Below are 17,500 nucleotides of genomic sequence, written 5' to 3'. Positions count from 1 at the left end.
CGGTAGTCAAAGCCGGCCGGGGCTGTGTCGCCCTCAGGGGTAAGGTGTTGCAGACGGGTCTTCCCCCCCTGACAGGGAAGCCGGTGCTCGGTTCCGCTCTTTGTATTTCGGTGCAACAAACGGGTACCAACAGAATTGACGGCGGGGCAGGCACGCACACAGAAGGAGTTTGCCACAGTGCCCAGACACGTGTGGTGCTGCCACCGCCGCCCTCGGACTTGCCAGAGAAATGGTGTGCACGGCCTGAGGAACGGGTGCCCCACGCGGCGTCCGCAGACCACCGCCCCGTTCCACGGGTCCGTCAAGTGCCACTACCGTAACGCACACGGGCGCCTCGGCCTCACACGGAGGAGAGTCCAAACGGAAAGTTCTGCCAACCGACTCGCTCGGTGTCCGCCCGATGTGCAGTCGGGACCACAGAGGGACAACCGCTCAGCCTGAAGCACCAGCGCATCAACGATGAACCCGCCAAGGGCCCTACCGCGTCGAACACGAGCGTCCGGTCAGTCCGGATATGTCACAGGCGAAGAGCACGAACTGTCAAGCCCGACCCAGTCCATGGCCAACGCCCAAGACATGCCATCATCGCCCGCAGGGTCGCCAGGCTTAGGCATGGATAGGCAAACGCACTGATTGTTGCAGCCCACTACCGGCGTGCGCGCCTTTTGCATTCAGAGGTTTCTGGGCACGCACTTTAAGGCCTCACAGAACGAAGTGCAACCCAAGGGAACGTGGCATCTGTGCCGTTTCAAAGCGCCGGCACTCCCTACCACCGAGTGCCACTTTTTTAAAAAACTCAGACTTTGTACTTTGCAGGCCGTTTACAAAGTGCCGTCAATTCCGTTGTCTGGTTTTTTTGCACAAGTGTTTATCACACTTTGATACATATATAGAAAAAGCCGTAATATATATATATATATATATATGTATCTGCCAAAGAGTCACCACCGGCCAGGCAACTCTGTCCGTTTTCCAGAACGTACCCGAGGAATTAGCCATAAATGAAGTAAAGTGTCTGCCCCCTCCGACACTGAGGTGCTCTTCAAGAGGTTATATATTTGGAAAAAGTCCCCTTTTGTGAAGTAGCACTTTCCTGGGTACTTTCAAACTGACACCGCTAGCCAAAAAATGTTCTGAAAAACGAGTTCCCGAAAATCCCCGGGCACCCCGCCAACCCCCCCTGCCAGAAAATGCAGGTGTCCACCTCGGCGGGGTGCGGCCCGGTAGTCCTACCGAGAATGAGGCCTGGGGGGCCCGCAAAACGGGTCAATCGCAACTCCATGCGGGCTACCGGCGGCAACTCATTAACCAGCCTCCGGACACTTGTGCCAGAAAATGCAGGTGCCCACCTCGGCGGGACGGATCCACCAACCTCTGCGGGAAACCATGCACCGAGCCTGGCGACCGCCGACCGGATCTGACTTCATAGACTTCCGTCTGTGCTCACATTTTTGCTCTGCGGGCACAGGGAGCCTCCAAGTCGGCAGCACAACCGCACCCTCGGGTGCTGGCTTTTCACTGGTTCACCATTTACTGCCGGCTCACACCTGGGCCACCCTCCCGTGGCCAGAGCCTGAGCCTAGTGCGGCTTAATCTCCCACCGTGCCCCGTTTGATGGACCCTCTCTGCGGCCAGAGGCTAAGTCAAGTTCGGCTAACTCTGCCACCGTGCCCGTCGGCTGGACCATCTCTCTTGCCAGAGACTAAGTCCAGTTTGGTTAATGATTTACCAGAGCTCCGTTCAGCGCGGCCGATGGTCTCAACCATTCCGGCCGCCGGCGGAGCTCCACCCGGGGCTGCAACCGGGTGAGGTCCGGGGCCCTCGGTCGTGCCCGTCGGCTGGACCATCTCTCTTGCCAGAGACTAAGTCCAGTTTGGTTAATGATTTACCAGAGCTCCGTTCAGCGCGGCCGATGGTCTCAACCATTCCGGCCGCCGGCGGAGCTCCACCCGGGGCTGCAACCGGGTGAGGTCCGGGGCCCTCGGTCGTGCCCGTCGGCTGGACCATCTCTCTTGCCAGAGACTAAGTCCAGTTTGGTTAATGATTTACCAGAGCTCCGTTCAGCGCGGCCGATGGTCTCAACCATTCCGGCCGCCGGCGGAGCTCCACCCGGGGCTGCAACCGGGTGAGGTCCGGGGCCCTCGGTCGTGCCCGTCGGCTGGACCATCTCTCTTGCCAGAGACTAAGTCCAGTTTGGTTAATGATTTACCAGACCTCCGTTCAGCGCGGCCGATGGTCTCAACCATTCCGGCCGCCGGCGGAGCCCCACCCGGGGCTGCAACCGGGTGAGGTCCGGGCCCTCGGTCGTGCCCGTCGGCTGGACCATCTCTCTTGCCAGAGACTAAGTCCAGTTTGGTTAATGATTTACCAGACCTCCGTTCAGCGCGGCCGATGGTCTCAACCATTCCGGCCGCCGGCGGAGCCCCACCCGGGGCTGCAACCGGGTGAGGTCCGGGCCCTCGCTCGAGGGGAAGGCACCCCCGGCCGCGGCCGGTGCCCAGGCCGCCGCTTTTCCGACGGCCGAAAAAGTCGGAAAAACGGCCGAAAATCCGGGGAAATACTAGCCCAATCTGGCCGAACGGCCGTCGGGGCGGCGGGCCCGGTGCGGTCCCGGCAGACCTGGGGGCTCGAGCGGGGCCCTGCTTCGATTTTCCTCCTTCAATGCAGCAAACTCAAAACTGGTTAATGAGTTGCCACATGTCATTGCCATCGCCTTCCTGCTATTCTGCAGGTACCCCGCCAACCCACCGTGCCAGAAAATGCAAGTGGCCACCTCGGCGGGGTGTGCCCCGGTAGTCCTACCGGGGAAGGGGCCCGGAGGCCCCGCAAAACGGTTCAATCTCAACTCCATCCCCACTTCCGGGGGTAACTGGTTAACCAGCCTCGGGACTCCCCTGCCAGAAAATGCGAGTAGCCACCTCGGCGGGACGGATCCGCCGAGCTCTGCGGGAAACCGTGCACCCTGCCCCGCCACCACCGACCGGATCTGACTTCATAGAGCTCCGTGCGGCTCCCATTTTTGCTCTGCGGGGCCAGGGAGCCTCCGAATCGGAAGGACTACCGCCATCGCGGGTGCATCACTGCTGCCGGGTGGCCACGGCCTGCCAGCCCTCACCTGGACCCCCCCTCCTGCGCCCGGGGCCAAGTCCAGTTTGGTTAATGAGTTACCCGAGCTCCGTTCAGCGCGGCCGATGGTCTCAACCATTCCGGCCGCCGGCGGAGCTCCTCCGGGGCTGCAAACGGGTGAATTCCGGGCCCTCGCTCGAGGGGAAGGCACCCCCGGCCGCGGCCGGTGGCCAGGCCGCCGCTTTTCCGACGTCCGAAAAAGTCGGAAAAACGGCCAAAAATCCGGAGAAATACTAGCCCATTCTGGCCGAACGGCCGGCGGGGCGGCGGCCCGGTGCGGTCCCGGCAGACCTGGGGGCTCGAGCGGGGCCCTGCTTCGATTTTCCTCCTTCAATGCAGCAAACTCAAAACTGGTTAATGAGTTGCCACATGTCATTGCCATCGCCTTCCTGCTATTCTGCAGGTACCCCGCCAACCCACCGTGCCAGAAAATGCAAGTGGCCACCTCGGCGGGGTGTGCCCCGGTAGTCCTACCGGGGAAGGGGCCCGGAGGCCCCGCAAAACGGTTCAATCTCAACTCCATCCCCACTTCCGGGGGTAACTGGTTAACCAGCCTCGGGACTCCCCTGCCAGAAAATGCGAGTGGCCACCTCGGCGGGACGGATCCGCCGAGCTCTGCGGGAAACCGTGCACCCTGCCCCGCCACCACCGACCGGATCTGACTTCATAGAGCTCCGTGCGGCTCCCATTTTTGCTCTGCGGGGCCAGGGAGCCTCCGAATCGGAAGGACTACCGCCATCGCGGGTGCATCACTGCTGCCGGGTGGCCACGGCCTGCCAGCCCTCACCTGGACCCCCCCTCCTGCGCCCGGGGCCAAGTCCAGTTTGGTTAATGAGTTACCCGAGCTCCGTTCAGCGCGGCCGATGGTCTCAACCATTCCGGCCGCCGGCGGAGCTCCTCCGGGGCTGCAAACGGGTGAATTCCGGGCCCTCGCTCGAGGGGAAGGCACCCCCGGCCGCGGCCGGTGGCCAGGCCGCCGCTTTTCCGACGTCCGAAAAAGTCGGAAAAACGGCCAAAAATCCGGAGAAATACTAGCCCATTCTGGCCGAACGGCCGTCGGGGCGGCGGCCCGGTGCGGTCCCGGCAGACCTGGGGGCTCGAGCGGGGCCCTGTTTCGATTTTCCGCCTTCAATGCAGCAAAGTCAAAACTGGTTAATGAGTTGCCACATGTCATTGCCATCGCCTTCCTGCTATTCTGCAGGTACCCCGCCAACCCCCCGTGCCAGAAAATGCAAGTGTCCACCTCGGCGGGAACACCTCCGGTAGTCATGCCGCCGAAGAGGTCCCGAAGGCGGCATGAGGGGGTCAAATCCATCCCGATGGGGACCGACGGTTCTTTTTAAAAACGCGTTTTTTCGCGATTTCAACGGCCGGGCCGCCTCGCCCCGGGTCGCCACGACCCCGAACCGCCACCCGCCGGTCGCCGAAGCCGATAGAGCGCCGCCTACCGGTCATCAAATAATTGGTTAATGAGTTCCCCCGAAGTTGGTTAATGTTTTCCCGGCTGTTGCTTAGTCTGATCCCCGCAGCTCCTGATACCACGGGCAGCTGCTTAATGTACTGCCCCCTGTTGGACAATGGCTTCCCCGCCGTTGGTTGATGCTTTACCCGCCTCTGGTGGATGTTTTCCCGAAACTGGTTAATGAGTTCCCACGAAACTGGTTAATGAGTTCCCACGAAGTTGTTTTCCCCGCTGCTGGTTCATTTGCACCCCGCTGCTCCTGATACTGAGGGCAGCTGCATAACGTGCTCCCCCCAGTTGGACGAAGGCTTCCCCGCCGTTGGTCGATGCTTTCCCCGCCTCTGGTGGATGTTTTCCCGAAACTGGTTAATGAGTTCCCCCGAAACTGGTTAATGAGTTCCCACGAAGCTGTTTTCCCCGCTGCTGGTTCATTTGTACCCCGCTGCTCCTGATACTAAGGGCAGCTGCTTAATGTGCTCCCGCCTGTTGGACAATGGCTTCCCCGCCGCTGGTTGATGTTTTCCCCGCCTTTGGTGGAAGGTTTCCCGAAACTGGTTAATGAGTTCCCCCGAAACTGGTTAATGAGTTCCCACGAAACTGGTTAATGAGTTCCCCCGCGGTTGGTTGATCTTTTCCCGGCTGTTGCTTAATCTGATCCCCGCTGCTCCTGATACTTAGGGCAGCTGCTTAATGTACTGCCCCCTGTTGGACAATGGCTTCCCCGCCGTTGGTTGATGCTTTACCCGCCTCTGGTGGATGTTTTCCCGAAACTGGTTAATGAGTTCCCACGAAACTGGTTAATGAGTTCCCACGAAGTTGTTTTCCCCGCTGCTGGTTCATTTGTACCCCGCTGCTCCTGAGACGAAGGGCAGCTGCTTAATGTGCTCCCCACTGTTGGACAAAGGCTTCCCGGCCGTTGGTCGATGCTTTCCCCGCCTTTGGTGGAGGATTTCCCGAAACTGGTTAATGAGTTCCCAGGAAACTGGTTAATGAGTTCCCCCGCGGTTGGCTGATCTTTTCCCGGCTGTTGCTTAATCTGATCCCCGCTGCTCCTGATACTAAGGGCAGCTGCTTAATGTGCTCCCCACTGTTGGACAATGGCTTCCCCGCCGTTGGCTGATGCTTTCCCCGCCGTTGGTGGACGTTTTCCCGAAACTGGTTAATGAGTTCCCACGAAACTGGTTAATGAGTTCCCACGAAACTGGTTAATGAGTTCCCCCGCGGTTGGCTGATCTTTTCCCGGCTGTTGCTTAATCTGTTCCCCGCTGCTCCTGAGACTAAGGGCAGCTGCTTAATGTGCTCCCCCCTGTTGGACAAAGGCTTCCCCGCCGTTGGTTGATGCTTTCCCCGCCTCTGGTGGAAGATTTCCCGAAACTGGTTAATGAGTTCCCCCGAAACTGGTTAATGAGTTCCCACGAAGCTGTTTTCCCCGCTGCTGGTTCATTTGTGCACCGCTGCTCCTGATACTAAGGGCAGCTGCTTAATGTGCTCCCCACTGTTTGACAATGGCTTCCCCGCCGTTGGTTGATGCTTTCCCCGCCTTTGGTGGACGTTTTCCCGAAACAGGTTAATGAGTTCCCACGAAACTGGTTAATGAGTTCCCACGAAGTTTTTTTCCCCGCTGCTGGTTCATTTGTACCCCGCTGCTCCTGATACTAAGGGCAGCTGCTTAATGTGCTCCCCCCTGTTGGACAATGGCTTCCCCGCCGTTGGTGCATGTTTTCCCCGCCTTTGGTGAAAGTTTTCCCGAAACTGGTTAATGAGTTCCCACGAAACTGGTTAATGAGTTCCCCCGCGGTTGGCTGATCTTTTCCCGGCTGTTGCTTACTCTGATCCCCGCTGCTCCTGATACTAAGGGCAGCTGCTTAATGTGCTCCCGTCTGTTGGACAATGGCTTCCCCGCCGTTGGTTGATGCTTTCCCCGCCTTTGGTGGACGTTTTCCCGAAACTGGTTAATGAGTTCCCACGAAACTGGTTAATGAGTTCCCACGAAACTGGTTAATGAGTTCCCCCGCGGTTGGCTGATCTTTTCCCGGCTGTTGCTTAATCTGATCCCCGCTGCTCCTGATACTAAGGGCAGCTGCTTAATGTGCTCCCCACTGTTGGACAATGGCTTCGCCGCCGTTGGTTGATGCTTTCCCCGCCTTTGGTGGATGTTTTCCCGAAACTGGTTAATGAGTTCCCACGAAACTGGTTAATGAGTTCCCACGAAGTTGTTTTCCCCGCTGCTGGTTCATTTGTACCCCGCTGCTCCTGATACTAAGGGCAGCTGCTTAATGTGCTCCCCCCTGTTGGACAAAGGCTTCCCCGCCGTTGGTTGATGCTTTCCCCGCCTCTGGTTGAAGTTTTCCCGAAACTGGTTAATGAGTTCCCACGAAACTGGTTAATGAGTTCCCACGAAACTGGTTAATGAGTTCCCACGAAGCTGTTTTCCCCGCTGCTGGTTCATTTGTACCCCGCTGCTCCTGATACTAAGGGCAGCTGCTTAATGTGCTCCCCCCTGTTGGACAATGGCTTCCCCGCCGTTGGTGCATGTTTTCCCCGCCTTTGGTGGAAGTTTTCCCGAAACTGGTTAATGAGTTCCCCCGAAACTGGTTAATGAGTTCCCACGAAACTGGTTAATGAGTTCCCACGAAGCTGTTTTCCCCGCTGCTGGTTCATTTGTACCCCGCTGCTCCTGATACTAAGGGCAGCTGCTTAATGTGCTCCCCCCTGTTGGACAATGGCTTCCCCGCCGTTGGTGCATGTTTTCCCCGCCTTTGGTGGAAGTTTTCCCGAAACTGGTTAATGAGTTCCCAGGAAACTGGTTAATGAGTTCCCCCGCGGTTGGCTGATCTTTTCCCGGCTGTTGCTTAATCTGATCCCCGCTGCTCCTGATACTAAGGGCAGCTGCTTAATGTGCTCCCCCCTGTTGGACAATGGCCTCCCCGCCGTTGGTTCATGTTTTCCCCGCCTTTGGTGGACGTTTTCCCGAAACTGGTTAATGAGTTCCCACGAAACTGGTTAATGAGTTCCCACGAAACTGGTTAATGAGTTCCCCCGCGGTTGGCTGTTCTTTTCCCGGCTGTTGCTTAATCTGATCCCCGCTGCTCCTGATACTAAGGGCAGCTGCTTAATGTGCTCCCCCCTGTTGGACAATGGCTTCCCCGCCGTTGGTTGATGTTTTCCCCGCCTTTGGTGGACGTTTTCCCGAAACTGGTTAATGAGTTCCCCCGAAACTGGTTAATGAGTTCCCACGAAGCTGTTTTCCCCGCTGCTGGTTCATTTGTACCCCGCTGCTCCTGATACTAAGGGCAGCTGCTTAATGTGCTCCCCCCTGTTGGACAAAGGCTTCCCCGCCGTTGGTGCATGTTTTCCCCGCCTTTGGTGGAAGTTTTCCCGAAACTGGTTAATGAGTTCCCACGAAACTGGTTAATGAGTTCCCCCGCGGTTCGCTGTTCTTTTCACGGCTGTTGCTTCATCTGATCCCCGCTGCTCCTGATACTAAGGGCAGCTGCTTAATGTGCTCCCGTCTGTTGGACAATGGCTTCCCCGCCGTTGGTTGATGTTTTCCCCGCCTTTGGTGGACGTTTTCCCGAAACTGGTTAATGAGTTCCCACGAAACTGGTTAATGAGTTCCCAGGAAACTGGTTAATGAGTTCCCCCGCGGTTGGCTGATCTTTTCCCGGCTGTTGCTTAATCTGATCCCCGCTGCTCCTGATACTAAGGGCAGCTGCTTAATGTGCTCCCCCCGGTTGGACAATGGCTTCCCCGCCGTTGGTTGATGCTTTCCCCGCCTTTGGTGGACGTTTTCCCGAAACTGGTTAATGAGTTCCCACGAAACTGGTTAATGAGTTCCCACGAAACTGGTTAATGAGTTCCCCCGCGGTTGGCTGATCTTTTCCCGGCTGTTGCTTAATCTGATCCCCGCCGCTCCTGATACTAAGGGCAGCTGCTTAATGTGCTCCCCACTGTTGGACAATGGCTTCGCCGCCGTTGGTTGATGCTTTCCCCGCCTTTGGTTCATGTTTTCCCGAAACTGGTTAATGAGTTCCCACGAAACTGGTTAATGAGTTCCCACGAAGTTGTTTTCCCCGCTGCTGGTTCATTTGTACCCCGCTGCTCCTGCTACTAAGGGCAGCTGCTTAATGTGCTCCCCCCTGTTGGACAATGGCTTCCCCGCCGTTGTTTGATGTTTTCCCCGCCCTTGGTTCATGTTTTCCCGAAACTGGTTAATGAGTTCCCCCGAAACTGGTTAATGAGTTCCCCCGCGGTTGGCTGATCTTTTCCCGGCTGTTGCTTAATCTGATCCCCGCTGCTCCTGATACTAAGGGCAGCTGCTTAATGTGCTCCCCCCGGTTGGACAATGGCTTCCCCGCCGTTGGTTCATGCTTTCCCCGCCTTTGGTGGAAGGTTTCCCGAAACTGGTTAATGAGTTCCCCCGAAACTGGTTAATGAGTTCCCACGAAACTGGTTAATGAGTTCCCCCGCGGTTGGTTGATCTTTTCCCGGCTGTTGCTTAATCTGATCCCCGCTGCTCCTGAGACTGAGGGCAGCTGCTTAATGTGCTCCCCCCTGTTGGACAATGCCTTCCCCGCCGCTGGTTCATGTTTTCCCCGCCTTTTGCTGGACGTTTTCCCGAAACTGGTTAATGAGTTCCCACGAAACTGGTTAATGAGTTCCCACGAAACTGGTTAATGAGTTCCCCCGCGGTTTCCTGATCTTTTCCCGGCTGCTGCTAAATCTGATCCCCGCTGCTCCTGATACTAAGGGCAGCTGCTTAATGTGCTCCCCCCTGTTGGACAATGGCTTCCCCGCCGTTGGTGCATGTTTTCCCCGCCTTTGGTGGAAGGTTTCCCGAAACTGGTTAATGAGTTCCCACGAAACTGGTTAATGAGTTCCCACGGAGTTGTTGTCCCCGCTGCTGGTTCATTTGTACCCCGCTGCTCCTGATACTAAGGGCAGCTGCTTAATGTGCTCCCCCCTGTTGGACAATGGCTTCCCCGCCGCTGGTTCATGTTTTCCCCGCCTTTGCTGGACGTTTTCCCGAAACTGGTTAATGAGTTCCCACGAAACTGGTTAATGAGTTCCCACGAAACTGGTTAATGAGTTCCCCCGCGGTTTCCTGATCTTTTCCCGGCTGCTGCTAAATCTGATCCCCGCTGCTCCTGATACTAAGGGCAGCTGCTTAATGTGCTCCCCCCTGTTGGACAATGGCTTCCCCGCCGCTGGTGCATGTTTTCCCCGCCTTTGGTGGAAGGTTTCCCGAAACTGGTTAATGAGTTCCCACGAAACTGGTTAATGAGTTCCCACGGAGTTGTTGTCCCCGCTGCTGGTTCATTTGTACCCCGCTGCTCCTGATACTAAGGGCAGCTGCTTAATGTGCTCCCCCCTGTTGGACAATGGCTTCCCCGCCGCTGGTTGATGTTTTCCCCGCCTTTGGTGGACGTTTTCCCGAAACTGGTTAATGAGTTCCCACGAAACTGGTTAATGAGTTCCCACGGAGTTGTTTTCCCCGCTGCTGGTTCATTTGTACCCCGCTGCTCCTGATACTAAGGGCAGCTGCTTAATGTACTCCCCCCTGTTGGACAATGGCTTCCCCGCCGTTGGTGCATGTTTTCCCCGCCTTTGGTGGAAGGTTTCCCGAAACTGGTTAATGAGTTCCCACGAAACTGGTTAATGAGTTCCCACGGAGTTGTTTTCCCCGCTGCTTGTTCATTTGTACCCCGCTGCTCCTGATACTAAGGGCAGCTGCTTAATGTGCTCCCCACCGCTGGACAATGGCTTCCCCGCCGTTGGTTGATGCTTTCCCCGCCTTTGGTGGATGTTTTCCCGAAACAGGTTAATGAGTTCCCACGAAACTGGTTAATGAGTTCCCACGAAACTGGTTAATGAGTTCCCACGAAGCTGTTTTCCCCGCTGCTGGTTCATTTGTACCCCGCTGCTCCTGATACTAAGGGCAGCTGCTTAATGTGCTCCCCACTGTTGGACAATGGCTTCCCCGCCGTTGGTTCATGTTTTCCCCGCCTTTGGTGGAAGTATTCCCGAAACTGGTTAATGAGTTCCCACGAAACTGGTTAATGAGTTCCCCCGCGGTTGGCTGATCTTTTCCCGGCTGTTGCTTAATCTGATCCCCGCTGCTCCTGATACTAAGGGCAGCCACTTAATGTGCTCCCCACTTTTGGACAAGGGCTTCCCGGCCGTTGGTTCATGCTTTCCCCGCCTTTGGTGGAGGTTTTCCCGAAACTGGTTAATGAGTTCCCACGAAACTGGTTAATGAGTTCCCCCGCGGTTTCCTGATCTTTTCCCGGCTGTTGCTTAATCTGATCCCCGCTGCTCCTGACACTAAGGGCAGCTGCTTAATGTGCTCCCCACTGTTGGACAATGGCTTCCCCGCCGTTGGTTGATGTTTTCCCCGCCTTTGGTGGACGTTTTCCCGAAACTGGTTAATGAGTTCCCACGAAACTGGTTAATGAGTTCCCACGGAACTGGTTAATGAGTTCCCCCGCGGTTGGTTGATCTTTTCCCGGCTGTTGCTTAATCTGATCCCCGCTGCTCCTGATACTAAGGGCAGCTGCTTAATGTGCTCCCCCCTGTTGGACAATGGCTTCCCCGCCGTTGGTTGATGTTTTCCCCGCCTTTGGTGGACGTTTTCCCGAAACTGGTTAATGAGTTCCCCCGAAACTGGTTAATGAGTTCCCACGAAGCTGTTTTCCCCGCTGCTGGTTCATTTGTACCCCGCTGCTCCTGATACTAAGGGCAGCTGCTTAATGTGCTCCCCCCTGTTGGACAATGGCTTCCCCGCCGCTGGTTGATGTTTTCCCCGCCTTTGGTGGACGTTTTCCCGAAACTGGTTAATGAGTTCCCACGAAACTGGTTAATGAGTTCCCACGGAGTTGTTTTCCCCGCTGCTTGTTCATTTGTACCCCGCTGCTCCTGATACTAAGGGCAGCTGCTTAATGTGCTCCCCCCTGTTGGACAATGGCTTCCCCGCCGTTGGTGCATGTTTTCCCCGCCGTTGGTGGCAGTTTTCCCGAAACTGGTTAATGAGTTCCCACGAAACTGGTTAATGAGTTCCCCCGCGGTTGGCTGATCTTTTCCCGGCTGTTGCTTAATCTGATCCCCGCTGCTCCTGATACTAAGGGCAGCTGCTTAATGTGCTCCCCCCGGTTGGACAATGCCTTCCCCGCCGTTGGTTCATGCTTTCCGCGCCTTTGGTGGAAGTTTTCCCGAAACTGGTTAATGAGTTCCCCCGAAACTGGTTAATGAGTTCCCACGAAGCTGTTTTCCCCGCTGCTGGTTCATTTGTACCCCGCTGCTCCTGATACTAAGGGCAGCTGCTTAATGTGCTCCGCCCTGTTGGACAAAGGCTTCCCCGCCGTTGGTTGATGTTTTCCCCGCCTTTGGTGGACGTTTTCACGAAACTGGTTAATGAGTTCCCACGAAACTGGTTAATGAGTTCCCCCGCGGTTGGCTGATCTTTTCCCGGCTGTTGCTTAATCTGATCCCCGCTGCTCCTGATACTAAGGGCAGCTGCTTAATGTGCTCCCCCCGGTTGGACAATGCCTTCCCCGCCGTTGGTTCATGCTTTCCCCGCCTTTGGTGGAAGTTTTCCCGAAACTGGTTAATGAGTTCCCCCGAAACTGGTTAATGAGTTCCCACGAAGCTGTTTTCCCCGCTGCTGGTTCATTTGTACCCCGCTGCTCCTGATACTAAGGGCAGCTGCTTAATGTGCTCCCCCCTGTTGGACAAAGGCTTCCCCGCCGTTGGTTGATGCTTTCCCCGCCTCTGGTGGACGTTTTCCCGAAACTGGTTAATGAGTTCCCCCGAAACTGGTTAATGAGTTCCCACGAAGTTGCTTTCCCCGCTGCTGGTTCATTTGTACCCCGCTGCTCCTGATACTAAGGGCAGCTGCTTAATGTGCTCCCCCCTGTTGGACAGTGGCTTCCCCGCCGTTGGTTCATGCTTTCCCCGCCTTTGGTGGAGGTTTTCCCGAAACTGGTTAATGAGTTCCCACGAAACTGGTTAATGAGTTCCCACGGAACTGGTTAATGAGTTCCCCCGCGGTTGTTTGATCTTTTCCCGGCTGTTGCTTAATCTGATCCCCGCTGCTCCTGAGACTAAGGGCAGCTGCTTAATGTGCTCCCCACTGTTGGACAATGGCTTCCCCGCCGTTGGTTGATGTTTTCCCCGCCTCTGGTGGACGTTTTCCCGAAACTGGTTAATGAGTTCCCCCGAAACTGGTTAATGAGTTCCCACGAAGTTGCTTTCCCCGCTGCTGGTTCATTTGTACCCCGCTGCTCCTGATACTAAGGGCAGCTGCTTAATGTGCTCCCCCCTGTTGGACAGTGGCTTCCCCGCCGTTGGTTCATGCTTTCCCCGCCTTTGGTGGAGGTTTTCCCGAAACTGGTTAATGAGTTCCCACGAAACTGGTTAATGAGTTCCCACGGAACTGGTTAATGAGTTCCCCCGCGGTTGTTTGATCTTTTCCCGGCTGTTGCTTAATCTGATCCCCGCTGCTCCTGATACTAAGGGCAGCTGCTTAATGTGCTCCCCACTGTTGGACAATGGCTTCCCCGCCGTTGGTTGATGCCTTCCCCGCCTTTGGGTGGACGTTTTCCCGAAACTGGTTAATGAGTTCCCACGAAACTGGTTAATGAGTTCCCACGGAGTTGTTTTCCCCGCTGCTGGTTCATTTGTACCCCGCTGCTCCTGATACTAAGGGCAGCTACTTAATGTGCTCCCCACTGTTGGACAAGGGCTTCCCGGCCGTTGGTTCATGTTTTCCCCGCCTTTGGTGGAAGTATTCCCGAAACTGGTTAATGAGTTCCCACGAAACTGGTTAATGAGTTCCCCCGCGGTTGGCTGATCTTTTCCCGGCTGTTACTTAATCTGATCCCCGCTGCTCCTGATACTAAGGGCAGCTACTTAATGTGCTCCCCACTGTTGGACAAGGGCTTCCCGGCCGTTGGTTGAAGTTTTCCCCGCCTTTGGTGGACGTTTTCCCGAAACTGGTTAATGAGTTCCCACGAAACTGGTTAATGAGTTCCCACGGAACTGGTTAATGAGTTCCCCCGCGGTTGGTTGATCTTTTCCCGGCTGTTGCTTAATCTGATCCCCGCTGCTCCTGATACTAAGGGCAGCTGCTTAATGTGCTCCCCCCTGTTGGACAATGGCTTCCCCGCCGTTGGTTGATGTTTTCCCCGCCTTTGGTGGACGTTTTCCCGAAACTGGTTAATGAGTTCCCCCGAAACTGGTTAATGAGTTCCCACGAAGTTGTTTTCCCCGCTGCTGGTTCATTTGTACCCCGCTGCTCCTGATACTAAGGGCAGCTGCTTAATGTGCTCCCCCCTGTTGGACAATGGCTTCCCCGCCGCTGGTTGATGTTTTCCCCGCCTTTGGTGGACGTTTTCCCGAAACTGGTTAATGAGTTCCCCCGAAACTGGTTAATGAGTTCCCACGAAGTTGTTTTCCCCGCTGCTGGTTCATTTGTACCCCGCTGCTCCTGATACTAAGGGCAGCTGCTTAATGTGCTCCCCCCTGTTGGACAATGGCTTCCCCGCCGCTGGTTGATGTTTTCCCCGCCTCTGGTTGATGTTTTCCCGAAACTGGTTAATGAGTTCCCACGAAACTGGTTAATGAGTTCCCACGAAACTGGTTAATGAGTTCCCCCGCGGTTTCCTGATCTTTTCCCGGCTGTTGCTTAATCTGTTCCCCGCTGCTCCTGATACTAAGGGCAGCTGCTTAATGTGCTCCCCACTGTTGGACAAAGGCTTCCCCGCCGCTGGTTGATGCTTTCCCCGCCTTTGGTGGAAGTTTTCCCGAAACTGGTTAATGAGTTCCCACGAAACTGGTTAATGAGTTCCCAGGAAACTGGTTAATGAGTTCCCCCGCGGTTTCCTGATCTTTTCCCGGCTGTTGCTTAATCTGTTCCCCGCTGCTCCTGATACTAAGGGCAGCTGCTTAATGTGCTCCCCCCTGTTGGACAATGGCATCCCCGCCGTTGGTTGATGCTTTCCCCGCCGTTGGTGGACGTTTTCCCGAAACTGGTTAATGAGTTCCCCCGAAACTGGTTAATGAGTTCCCACGAAGCTGTTTTCCCCGCTGCTGGTTCATTTGTACCCCGCTGCTCCTGAGACTAAGGGCAGCTGCTTAATGTGCTCCCCACTGTTGGACAAAGGCTTCCCCGCCGCTGGTCGATGCTTTCCCCGCCTTTGGTGGAAGTTTTCCCGAAACTGGTTAATGAGTTCCCAGGAAACTGGTTAATGAGTTCCCCCGCGGTTGGTTGATCTTTTCCCGGCTGTTGCTTAATCTGTTCCCCGCTGCTCCTGATACTAAGGGCAGCTGCTTAATGTGCTCCCCCCTGTTGGACAATGGCTTCCCCGCCGTTGGTCGATGCTTTCCCCGCCTTTGGTGGAAGTTTTCCCGAAACTGGTTAATGAGTTCCCACGAAACTGGTTAATGAGTTCCCACGAAACTGGTTAATGAGTTCCCCCGCGGTTGGCTGATCTTTTCCCGGCTGTTGCTTAATCTGTTCCCCGCTACTCCTGAGACTAAGGGCAGCTGCTTAGTGTACTCCCCGTTATTGGTTCCTGGCTTCCCCAGTGTTTTGCCTGCCGTTGGTTCATGTCTTCCCGATATTTCGTTCATGCTTTCCCCCGAAGTTGGTGAATGTTTTCCCGGCTGTTGGATAATCTGTTCCCCGCTGCTCCTGAGACTAAGGGCAACTGCTTAGTGTACTCCCCGCTGGTGGTTAATGGCTTCCCCGGTGTTTGTTCAACCCCCCGCACCCGCGGTTAGGGTTAGGGTTCGGGTTAGGGTTAGGGTCAAGGCACAGGCAGAAACACGCCCTTACTACACACTCCATGCTCACAAGCACTCCACATTGACTCTCCACGCCCGCACAGGCGCCCCTCACGCCGGCCACACTTTCAAATTGCTCCGTTAGGGTTAGGGTTAGGGTTAGGGCTAGGGCTAGGGCTCGGGTTAGGGTTCGGGTGACGGCTACGGTTAGGGTTAGCGCTAGGGTTAGGGTTAGTGTTAGGGTCAAGGCACAGGCAGAAACACGCCCTTACAACACACTCCATGCTCACAAGGACTCCACATCGACTCTCCACGCCCGCACAGGCGTCCCTCGCGCCGGCCACACTTTCAAATTGCTCCCTTAGGGTTAGGCTTAGGGTTAGGCTAGGGTTAGGGTTAGGGCTAGGGCTCGGGCTAGTGTTAGGCTTAGTGTTAGGGTTAGGGCTAGCGTTAGGGCTATGGTTAGGGTTAGGGCCACGGTTAGGGTTAGGGTTAGGGTTAGGGCTAGTGTTAGGGTTAGGGTTAGGGTTAGTGTTAGGGTGAGGGCTAGGGTTAGGGCTTTGGTTAGGGTTAGGGTTAGGGCCACGGTTAGGGTTAGGGTTTGGGCTAGGGTTAGGGTTAGGGTTAGGGTTAGTGTTAGGGTTAGGGCTAGGGTTAGGGCTTTGGTAAGGGTTAGGGTTAGGGTTTGGGCTAGGGCCACGGTTAGGGTTAGGGTTAGGGTTTGGGCTAGGGTTAGGGTTAGGGTTAGTGTTAGGGTTAGGGCTAGGGTTAGGGCTTTGGTTAGGGTTAGGGTTAGGGTTTGGGCTAGGGTTAGGGTTAGGGTTAGGGTTAGTGTTAGGGTTAGGGCTAGGGTTAGGGCTTTGGTTAGGGCTAGGGCCACGGTTAGGGTTAGGGTTAGGGTTTGGGCGAGGGTTAGGGCTTTGGTTAGGGTTTGGGTTAGGTTTTGGGCTAGGGCTAGGGTTAGTGTTAGGGTTAGTGTTAGGGTTAGGGCTAGGGTTAGGGCTTTGGTTAGGGTTAGGGCCACGGTTAGGGTTAGGGTTAGGGTTAGGGTTTGGGCTAGGGTTAGGGTTAGGGTTAGTGTTAGGGTTAGGGCTAGGGTTAGCGCTTTGGTTAGGGTTAGGGTTTGGGCTAGGGTTAGGGTTAGTGTTAGGGTTAGGGTTAGTGTTAGGGTTAGGGCTAGGGCTAGGGCTTTGGTTAGGGTTAGGGCCACGGTTAGGGTTAGGGTTTGGGCTAGGGTTAGGGTTAGTGTTAGGGTTAGGGCTAGGGTGAGGGCTAGTGCTCGGGCTAGGGTTAGGCTTAGTGTTAGGGTTCGGGTTAGGGCTAGGGTTTGGGTGAGGGCTCGTGCTCGGGCTAGGGTTAGGCTTTGTGTTAGGGTTAGGGCGCGGGTTTGGGTTAGTCTTAGAGTTAGGCTTAGGGTTATGCTTAGGGTCAGGGCACATGCAGAATCACGCCCTTACTCAACACTCCGTGCGCACAAGGACTCCACATTGACTCTCCACGCCCGCACAGGCGCCCCTCGCGCCGGCCACGCTTTCAAATTGCTCCCCTAGTCGCGCATTAAGCCCGCCTACGGTTATTAAAGCCAACCGCCGCCGCCAGCCGACGTGGAACTCATTAACCAATTCATTTTTCGACATGGAACTCATTAACCAATTCACTTTGGGTCTGGGGGAAAACAAGTGCTTTGGGGCAGGGCAAGCGCAGGAACACACCCTTACTACACACTCCGTGCTCACAAGCACTCCACATTGACTCTCCACGCCCGCACAGGCGCCCCTCGCGCCGGCCACACTTTCAAATTGCCCCCCTAGTCGCGCATTAAGCCCGCCTACGGTTATTAAAGCCAACCGCCGCCGCCAGCCGACGTGGAACTCATTAACCAATTCACTTTTCGACATGGAACTCATTAACCAATTCACTTTGGGTCTGGGGGAAAACAAGTGCTTTGGGGCAGGGCAAGCGCAGGAAAACACCCTTACTACACACTCCGTGCTCACAAGCACTCCACATTGACTCTCCACGCCCGCACAGGCGCCCCTCGCGCCGGCCACACTTTCAAATTGCCCCCCTAGTCGCGCATTAAGCCCGCCTACGGTTATTAAAGCCAACCGCCGCCGCCAGCCGACGTGG

The sequence above is a fragment of the Mustelus asterias genome, unplaced genomic scaffold (genome assembly GCF_964213995.1).
Source record: "Mustelus asterias unplaced genomic scaffold, sMusAst1.hap1.1 HAP1_SCAFFOLD_2232, whole genome shotgun sequence".
NCBI lineage: Eukaryota > Metazoa > Chordata > Chondrichthyes > Carcharhiniformes > Triakidae > Mustelus > Mustelus asterias.
Note: the sequence above shows the minus strand (reverse complement) of the source record.